At 37.8% G+C, this 10260-nt stretch overlaps 1 pseudogene; it reads right to left on the bottom strand.

Moving 5' to 3' along the window:
* Positions 1-3962: 3962 nt before the first annotated feature.
* LOC109265263 (60S ribosomal protein L23a-like) lies at positions 3963-4424 on the bottom strand (annotated as a pseudogene).
* Positions 4425-10260: the final 5836 nt, after the last annotated feature.

Genomic DNA, 10260 nt, shown 5'->3' with positions numbered 1-10260 from the left:
AAAATGAGAATGGGTGCGCAGAATGGTTGCAAGCATATCTGTTGTTCACCCTCGAGGTCACGTGGCCAACTGGAAGCTGTAGCTCCTTGTTGCTGCCTAGCATCACCAGAGAGTATCCTGCACATATCACTGCCCTGAGAAAAGATCGAAATTCAAAACTCAAGGTAGAGTTTCTACTGAATGTATATTGTTTTCACACCATGATAAAGTCAAAAAGTCATAAGCCAAATTGTCCTAAATCAGATACCATCTGTATTTATTAACTGCTCTTAACTATGCCATGCTATGTTTCTTCCCTGACTCTTGATATTTTTCTCAAGCCCCTTCTTCCTCACAGCTGCCCTCTGAAATCCAAAAGCCATCTATGACATCTCCCTCTCCCTCATTTCCCCCCTCCAATCAGTCAAGGGAATCCAGCTGATTTCCCCAAAAGTGAATATCGAATGCAACCCCTTTTCTCTATGTCCACTGCTGGCACCCTAGTTTGCAATACCACTACATTGGCTCCCTACCTGTTCTCAATAGGCTCCTCTTGCCTTCTTCTAAACACTTCTCCTCATAGTTGCCAATGTAATCTTTTACTAAACCTGAATGGAATTGTTCCTTGGCTAAGGTGATTCAATGGCTCCTAGTAGCCCTGAGAATAACATAGAATGTCCTTTCATATGCTTCTCAAGGCAGTGCTTATTTTTGGTCCTCATTGGCTTCTGCGGCCACCGACTCTTCTACCGTCTCCTAATAACAAACATCACCCTGACAGGACTCTGTAGTGGCCAAACCCACCAAATATTTCCTTCCTATCGTGTTCTGAAATTGTCTTTCCTTCAGTGTTACCAACCCCCCATCCCTGACAATAGCTCTCAAATGCCCTATAATTTACAATTACATATTTAGGGTTTTCCTTAAAGACTATTTATTTTTCCATTAGTCTTGAGGCTCAGTCATAGTAGGAACTATGTGTATTTTACTCGCCATCATAGTTTCAGTTTCTACTCCCTCACCAAAAAATGAATAAATAAGTTACCCAATTTCAACACTTAAGTTAGTTTCCATTCTTTTCGACCAATACTGTTTCATGGTTTACTTTAAGTGTCAAAGCAATTAACATGCTTAAAAATCCTGCAAGTTTTCAACATCCAGGGATTACGTATATTTTCTTATTAGTCAGTGCCACAAGTTCTGCCCCTCCTTCACTCTAAACTCTGAAGAGTTTAGAAAAACAAAAATCCCATGCTTCATGTAGCTTGAAAAACCTTGATTCCACACCTTAACTTACTCAATGTCTTTTTTTTTAATTATTATTATTTCTGACTTTCCTTCTAATTTTTTTTTCAACTGAACTAAGCTTGAATTACACAAATCAGGAAATATCTGTCTTTTTCAAACTACTCTCCATAAGAAAGAAAACTGAAACCTTCCAGTGTCCTCAGATGGAAAGAAAGGGAGAACTCTAGAGTTTTGGGAAGAATGGAACAAGAGTAGCTCACGCTAGAGGCCAGACCTGACCCCCAACCATGTCTTTTCTTCCCAGGGCTTCAAATATAGGCTCTTTTCTTCCCTGGACTAGTTCTTAATATTGTATCAAAAACATTCATTGGTGGGGCAGTTGGGTGGCTCAGTCGGTTGAGCGCCCAACTCTTGATTTCAGTTCAGGTCATGATCTTATGGTTCATGAGCTCAAGCCCCACATCAGGCTCTGGGCTGACAGTGCAGAGCCTACTTGAGATTCTCTCTCTCCCTCTCTCTGCCCCTGCCCTGCACTCTCTCTCTCCCTCAAAATAAATAAACACTTAAAAAAAATATTTAAAAAAATTCTTTGGTTATGGCAATTCCATTGGGGGGGGGAGGGGAAGCAAGAAAAACCCTATAACATCTCTAAGAACATACCCCAAAATTATTATTTAAATTAAAATAATAATAGTGGATTGAGTGCTTATAATAAGCCAGACGCTTGGCTAAATGTTTTACATACATTAAAGCAATTAGTCCCCCTACCCCAATAAACCCTATGTAGTGGCCATTACTACTGTCACAATTCTGAGGAAATGAGGCCGAAAGAGGGTAATTAGCTTAGTTTCACAGAGCTATTTAATAGGAAAACCACTTTTCTGTGATAAAATTTTACTTATCCACTCTTCTACTTTTGTACATGCTGCCCTTATAGTCCACACTAGGTATCTGCAAAAAGGCTAATGGGGTAAATTCTGCAGATATCCATTCATTCAACACTGTACTGGGCTTTGAAGCTCTGAAGATAAATCATTGTCTTTGCCTCCTAGGGCTTATAGTCCTGGAAAAAGACAAAGCAATGGGTAACATAGGAGACTTACCATGAGTAGTGTCAGAGCTCCCAGGGGGAACTTGGCTCTCTCAGTCTAGGAGTGTCTTCTCTGGGAAGGTCACATGTGAATGATGAATAATATAATGAATGAGTAGTAAGTGATGTCACAGGTTAATATGGGGCATTGAATATACATACTTACCTCTGAGTAACCTCTTTAAAATTACATAATGTAAATATTTAACCCCAAAATTTAAAATCAATAGAACAAAGAGAATTGGTGAGGAAGTGAGAGACGGACAGAAGCTATTGAGGTGATAAGTGACTGAGCTGAGGGAAGAAGGCTGAAATCTATTGCCTACAGAGGCGGCATTCCAGTACGAGTTGAGTGGATTTGCTCCATAAGATACCAGAAAGACTCAGACAATGGAACCACCAGGTAGCCTCTAAGAGCCAATATTCAGAATGAAACAAGAAAAGGACAGGTTAAAAATCTGGAGCTTTTCGAAGTCTCCTATCCCTTCTACCAGTCTGCACAGCCAGTGAACTATACCTTTGCAACTCTGCACAGAAGACAAGAGCCTTCCTTCCAGAAAAAGCTGAACCTGAGAGACTCTTAAACACCAAACACAGCTAAGGTCAAGAGCAAGGTGTCATATAAGAAATAGAAGATTAAGTGAAAATCTCTGTACCAGTGAGGTTTCTTGAACTCTTTTCTCAAGTCTGCAGTTACCTCTCTAAGCAGAAAGTTGCAAGATCCTCCTCTGGAAAAACAGAATGGTCCTGGGGGGAGACCTATAGACATTGATAATAGAGGTCTACAAGGAAAGAGCTGGTTCCCATCTCTATTGAAAGCTGGCAGCCAGCCAGTGCTTCCCTGGCACACAAAGCTGTTAGTTTTTCAGGACCCACTCTACACATGGACAGTCAAGGATCTCCAAATATTTGAGGAAGCCCTCTAACATGCAATATAGACCAAAGCAAACAGAAAAAAGTAGAAGACTGGTGAGCAGGAAAAGGCTTTAAGGGGAAAAAGAAAACTTTAATAAGTAACTTTAGGAAGATGGGATGAGACTAAACTTATAAGACAAAACTAAGAAACTGAAAAAAAGTCGTATTTTAAGCATAAGGATTTTGTTATATTATACTTTGTATCATTTATATCTATTTATAAATCTTAAATCTCCTTTATTTGTTTTTGTAAAAACCCAATTACACCAAAATTGAAAAGCTTTATTACTTACAAAAATATATATTATATTATTTATGTATATTAATATATATTATATTATATTAATTTTCATATCTTCAATAGAACTTTTGATAAATGAAGAACAAGAACAGAGCTCACAATTCGTGTGAATAATGAACAACCCAAAAATAAAGAATAGCTCTTGAAATTAAAATGACAATAGAAAAAAAGTCAACAGAGGGTTTTAAGACAAAAATCAAAGACTCTCCTGGCAAGAACAAGAAGATAAATAATTGGAAAATATAAAATAGGAGAAGGAAAATAAGAGGATCAATCTAGGATATTCAACATCTGAATAATCTTTGTTCCCAAAATACAGAGTAAAGCTCCAGCTACCATCTTATTTCTTTTCTTTTTGTTTCTTTTCTTCTTTTTGGGGGGGTGGGTGGTTAAAAAATTTATATTTATATTTAGCCAGCTGGACTCAGTTTAGATGATCCCAATTTTGTTGACAACATCCAAAGCATCATAGTCAAGAGCCAGTCGAATATATGCCTTCTCTCCATCCAACCTGATCAGGGTGTTGACCTTGGCCACATCAGTGTCATCAATCTTCTTCCCAGACTGTTCGATCTGGTGCTTGTTGGCCTTGAGAACACAAGTGTGTTGTCTTCTATTTTCTTTATGACTGACTCAGTAGTCAGGGGAATTTGACGATGGCATTGTGGTCAAGACTGTTTCTCCTAGGGATGCTCTTTGGAGGATATTTGGGCTGCCTTCAAAGACATAGTGTCTTGGACCATCAGAAGATAGGTGACATATCGATATTGTTTTGTGACTGTGGACACCTTTCAGTACCACTTTTTTAGCCTTCAAAGCCTTGGCTTGGGTTTTGGCTTTGGCTTTGGTTTTGGGAGGGGCAGAGTTTTCCTTCTTCACCTTTGGGACCATCTTCATAAGAAGATACCATCTTATTTCTCTTATTGCCTTTTTAAACAAATCTTCTGAAGAAATGTATTTTCTCCCACTAATTGAAATTCTTTCCCTCCTCTCTCTCTGAATCTACTCCAGTCCAATTTTCACCTCACCACTTCCCTACACCTATTCTCATCAAGATCACCAAAAAAAATTTCACTGGTTCGTTCTCATCTCACTTTGTTTATCAGTAACACCTGACAGAGTTGATGATTCCCACCTTCTTGGAAAACTTTCTTTTCCTTGTGGAACTACACACATACCTGCTTTCCTCCTACACCTTGGCCACTCCTCTCTGTCTTTCCTGTTTCTTACTCATCAACCTGATCTCTAAATGTGGGCAAGGCCTCCAGACTCAACCTTTAGATTTCCACCCCTCTAATCAGTGTAAAATCTACACCCACTCCCTGGGCTATCTAGTCCTGTCTCATGGTCATATGGACCACCTGAATGCTGAAGGCTTCTACATCTATATCTCTAACCCACATATGTCACCTCAACATGCAGAGCTAAATATCAAACTCACAATTTACATCTTTATTTGGGTATGTAACAGACATTTCATACTTCCAGTGCCTAATTCCAAACTTCTAACTTCTATTTTCCTCCCTCTTCCCAGAAATAAAGATAAAAACAAGCTTCTCCTCCTGTACTTTTCTCCTTTTCAGTTTTTGGCAACTTCTTTTTTTAGGCTCATGCCAAAATCCTGAGTCATCTTCCTTCCTTTTATCTCACACCTCAGATATGGTCTGTCAGCAAAACATGACACTTCTACCTTCAAAACATATAAAGAATTCAACCACATCTCATAATCCTCACTGCCATTACTCTGGTACAAGCCACTATCACTTCTCTCTTGATTTGTTGCAGCAGCTTCCAAAATAGTACATTTGCTTCTGTCTTTGCCCTCTTTCAGATTCCCAACATACCAGCCAAAGTGATTCCATTAAGACATATGTTAGATAATGTTATTCCTCTGCTCAAAACCCTCTAATGGTCTCCTTTCTACCTACAAGGCATAATTTGGGCCCCAATTGCTTTTAACCTCATTCCCTCCCACTCTCCTATTTGCTTCTTTTAGTTTGGTCACTCTGGCTTCCTTACTACTCCTAAAATACATCTGTACTTCAAACTTTATATTTTGTCTACCTAAATGGCTTTCCCCCCAGAGATCTACCTAGGTAACTTTTTGATTCCTCTGGTCTTAACTTAAACCTCACTCTCTCAGTGAAGCTTTTTCTGACCCCATATCTAAAATTTCAAATTTCACACACACCCCAAATAATAACTCCCTTCTTGGCCTTTTATTCCTCAGCATTTATCACTAACATACTTTTTAGTTTACTTATTTAACTTATCTATCTCTACCATTAGAAGGTACGCTCCATGAGAATAGGGTTTTTAGTCTTTGCACAGTTATACCCCAAGAACCTAAAAGAATTCACAAACCTCACAAAGACACTTATTGATAAATGAAATAGCTAAGAAATAAGAACCATAAACATTTCAAAGAAAGAATTCAAGAAATAATTTGTTAAAACTTAACCTGTTTATAGGGACACCTGGGTGGCTCAGTCAGTTAAGTGTCTGACTTCAGCTCAGGTAATGATCTCATAGTTCATGGGTTTGAGTCCCGTGTCAGGCTCTATGCTGACATCTCAGAACCTGGAGCCCACTTCAGATTCTGTGTCTCCTTTTCTCTCTGCCCCTCCCCCACTCACTCTCTCTGTCTCTCTCTCTCAAAAATAAATAAATATTTTTTAAAAATTTTTTAAAAAGAACTTCAGTTTACAAAATGACACCTGGTACCTTATTAACAAAATAAGACCCACAATAAGACACAACGTTATGAAATCCAAAATGTTAGATATTTAGAAAAAGATACTAAAACTTCCTGTAAGAAAATAACTGATTATATACAATGAACTGGGAATTAGATTAGCATTAAACTTTTCAGAAGTGGTGCAATATACTAGAAAAAAAATGGAGTGTTTTTAAAATTCTGGTAAAATTTTATTTCTAATCAAAAATTCCTTATCCAAATAATTTATTATGTAAATATGAAGGTTAAAAAAGACCATCTCAGGCATTTAAGATTTTAAAATAAATTACCTCCCATGTACTTTTTTTAGGAAGCTACTGGAGGATGTGCTTCACCAACATGAGGTTGTAAACCAAAAAAAAGTAAGGCATTAGATCCAGGAAATAAAGAATATAAAAAAAAAAAACCACGCAAAGAGAATTTGGAGAATAGTGTGGAACAGCAAGTCTAAAGGTCAACGAGTTCAAATTGGAACAAGACAACACAAGGTTACAGTAGGAATCTCAAAGACAAAAGAACTGTTAGGTTACCTAACATTTTTATTCGTATTAAAGGAACTTTAATGTTTGGGAAGATTTCCATATTGGCATAGGAAATTAAGTGAACAACAACAACAAAAATCTATGTTATTTTAAACTCCAGGAAAAATAGAAAGCTTTAGGGGGAGAAAAGTAAACTCATTCTTGCTGGTTTTGCTGGGATATGTAGCATGTATAGAATCATGATAACTTAAATTCTGATTATTGAATTAACTAAAAGTTGTCTACACACACACACACACACACACACAAACACATAAACACAAACACACACACTGGGGAAGGAAACTGTCTTAGCCTTGAATGCTCTGGAAAAATGGGGTCTGGGTCTGACAAAAGAATTTAAATAGTGAGGCTTGGGATGCCTGGGTGGCTCAGCTGGTTAAGTGTACAACTTCAGCTCTGGTCATGATCTCACAGCTCATGAGTTCAAGCATTGCATCGGGCTCTGTGCAGACAGCTCAGAGCCTGGAGGCTACTTCAGATTCTGTCTGTGTCTCTCTCTGCCCTTCCCTCATTCTCTCTCTCTCTTTCTCAAATATAAATAAAATATTTAAAGAAATTTTAATACTAAGATTTTATTGGAGAGGTACAAATCCAGGTCAATGAGTGACAGGAGTATATAAAGCAATGCAACATGATGGTAAGCAATAAAGGCCATTTGTTACATGTTGGCCTCTCATTGGTCAAAATTTACCCACAGATACAATTCTCCTTCATTTCTGAGTTGGGTTATCTGGTCCCTCCAATAGCCATTGGGAAGATGAATTTCACATTCCGAGCACTGGAGTTTCATCTAAATCCAGATGTGGTAACAAGAGCCAGAAATGTTAAACCTTGTGTTAGTTGGCCCAGCTGTGCTTCTGGCAGCCAAGAGGAAGGGCCCAAGATTCCAGGGCAAATGACTGATTATCTCCTGGGAGCAGTATCACAGTCTGGGAGCTGGACATCACCCGGGAAACTGAGGAGGCAAATAAGACTTTTACCCAGTACAGAAAGTAAACAAATATTGCAGAAAAAGACTTCAAGGGAGCTAAATTCTAACTTTCTATAGTAGTATTTTGAGATCATGTCTAAATTTTTTTTTTGAAGTTTACTTATTATTTTGAGAGACAGAGAGAGAGAGAACATGAGCAGGAGTAGGGCAGAGAGAGAGAGAGAATCCCAAGCAAGCTCCACACTGTCAGTGCAGAGCCTGATGCAGGATTCAATCTCACAAAGCATGAGATCATGACCTGAGCTGAAACCAAGAGTCAGACACTTAAATGACTGAGCCACCCAAGCACCCTTAATGTCTAAATTTTTAAAATCAGAAAAGTGAAAACTAGCTAGCTAGACAAATGGATAAAGAAAGAATGAGAAGCACCAGAAATACTAATTATCGAATCTGGTTGCCTCTGGAAATCACACATTTGTCCCTGCTCATGGGGCAAAGCAGGGACAGAACTGTAATATGGTTTGCATGATTAATCTATGTTCATGTATTAAAAATTACAGTTCAGTTTAAAGTAGAATGAGTGAAAATTTTATATGCAAAGAAAAAGAGCAATGGCCTCTCAACAGACATGGCAGCCTCTGGAACTGCCACGTATACAGAGGTTGAACATGTGGGTGGGAATGACTGGAGATAAGCCTGGGGACATAGGATGAGGATGATTGTAAGTCATGCTAAGGACTCTTAACTTTTTTCTGCAGGACTTGAGGAATCAGTGAAGAGTTTAAAGCAGGGAAGAGATGTGACCATCTTTGTATTTCAGAAAGAATACTCTGGCTGTACTTCAGAAAACACATTAAATGGAGAAAGGCTTGGAGGCAGAGAGTTGCTTTAAGAAGCTAATGGAATATCCAAATGGAAAGATAAAAGTTCCGAATTAAGTACAGTAGAAACAAAGAGAAGACAGACCTATCAGTTCTTTAGGATCTCTAGACCAATTGGTACCAATCTGCCTTATGAGCCATAAGGAAGAGGTTAAGGATGAGAGAAACAGAAAGAAGCCAATCATCCCACATAGAAATCAAACATGCGGCATTACTCTTGGGAACATCATCCTAACTCGTCTCTCTACGTAATCTAGTGTGAAATTCTCCAAAAGACGTTTCTATTCCCTCAGCAAATCTATCATGCAGTCTACCAACTGTAGTCATAGTTATTTCTTGAATATTTTAAGTGAACATTTATGATGATTGCAATCACGCATTTCTAAATTACTAAGTGGGAGTAAGTTCCTGTGAAAGTGACCTCTTAAAGGAAGAAATATTTTTAAATGCTAACTCCTCCTCATATGACATTTCTTCCCTATAAAAAAAGTCTTGCTCTTACCCATACTGAGAGTGTTGTTTATGGCCCACTCATCTCATTTCTGTACGTCAGTATTTCTCCCCTCCTCCATACCCAGAAATTAAAGTTTCTTTTCCTTTCACTCCATTGTGAAAACTGCCAATGAGTTTCTCTTCTAAAATCCCATTTTAACCATCTTATTTATTAATTAAAAATCTTTAGGCTTTTTATCTTCCCGTGCAATAAATAGACACTGTATAGCATATTCTCTATATCACTATTACTGTTAATCATCTCAAATCTAAAAGGTATGATTATTGTCCTTATTCTATAGATAAAAAGATCAAAGGGGAAAAGGCAATTTTTGAATTAAAATTGAGTATCTTTCCACTTCTAGTTTTCCCCTACTTCTATTTAGTCTGTTATCAAAGACCCTTCAAAACCCACACACTCCAAAGCTCTCTTCCCATTAGTCTCTTCTGAAATGTAGTTCTTAGGTGGAGGGATTTATGAGCCCCCTGGAACCTTATCTGGTGTCCATGAGTAGACCATACATATACATAAGCACTTAAAAAGTATATAAATTTTTGCATTTAGTTTTGTATGGTCATTTGTTGGAAGGTAATTCAAAGTATTTATCAATTATTTCACACTCCTTACCTTCAAGTACTTCAAATTTAGTTGGTGAAACAGACGCATAAACATTGACCAACAGGATAGTCAATGTCAAAATGCTAGCCGAAAAATATACAAAAACATTAATTAACCTGAGTGCATTTGCTATTTCTCAATTATTAAAATTCTGTTTTCTCAATGATGTCATAAAAATTTTGTCATGAAGCCAAACTCCAAAATATTTGATGATACTATAACACTTTCTCTTCTAGATTATATCTGAGAAGCATTTTTTACTACTGACTAATACACCATGCATCAAAATGGCTCTAAGATGAAAAACAATGTCAAATCAATGTACCATCTCAACATGCAATATTTCGTGCAGAGGACTAAAGCAGCCAACACTGCTCTGATCTGCATTGGCCTGGATTACCTAGAAAACAAAGTTGCGGCACAGACTAAGCTCTAATACTTTTAACGAATGTACAACACCAGGGAAGCATGAGGAAAGGAAAGGGGAAATGAGAGTGAAGGACCAGAAGGAATACAAGATAA

The sequence above is a fragment of the Panthera pardus genome, unplaced genomic scaffold, assembly GCF_024362965.1.
Source record: "Panthera pardus isolate Hobbes unplaced genomic scaffold, ASM2436296v1 HiC_scaffold_6, whole genome shotgun sequence".
In the NCBI taxonomy this organism is placed as follows: domain Eukaryota; kingdom Metazoa; phylum Chordata; class Mammalia; order Carnivora; family Felidae; genus Panthera; species Panthera pardus.
Note: the sequence above shows the minus strand (reverse complement) of the source record. Positions and strands in the feature narration are given on the sequence as shown.